The following is a 419-nucleotide window of genomic DNA, read 5'->3' on the forward strand; positions in this document are numbered from 1 at the left end:
GGAGTATAAAAAGTAGAAAGAGAGATAATAGCATTTGTTTATAGTAAGAGAAAGAAAGAGAATATTATTATATTGCTGTTGTTTTTGCGTGTACGAATGTAAAATAACATTCTGCTATTTATAATGGTAACATACTTTACTTTTTCAGCATTTCTTTAATGCCATTTACCATTGAGAAGCTGAGCCGCCCAGACATTAATGGGCATCCAACTCAGCTTTTATACTTATCACAACATTTATAACAAAGATATTTTCTACTTAGTGAGCATGAGTCACAATTTATAGTTGTGGTTGTGAACAGCTTTCATAAAGAACCATTTTGACACTTAAAAGATTTTGATTTTGACCAAACAGATCCCAATATTTGTTTATTTTATTTCTTATGACAAAATGACCTAATTGTTAACTTATCATCCCAC

The sequence above is a fragment of the Arachis ipaensis genome, chromosome B10, assembly GCF_000816755.2.
Source record: "Arachis ipaensis cultivar K30076 chromosome B10, Araip1.1, whole genome shotgun sequence".
NCBI lineage: Eukaryota > Viridiplantae > Streptophyta > Magnoliopsida > Fabales > Fabaceae > Arachis > Arachis ipaensis.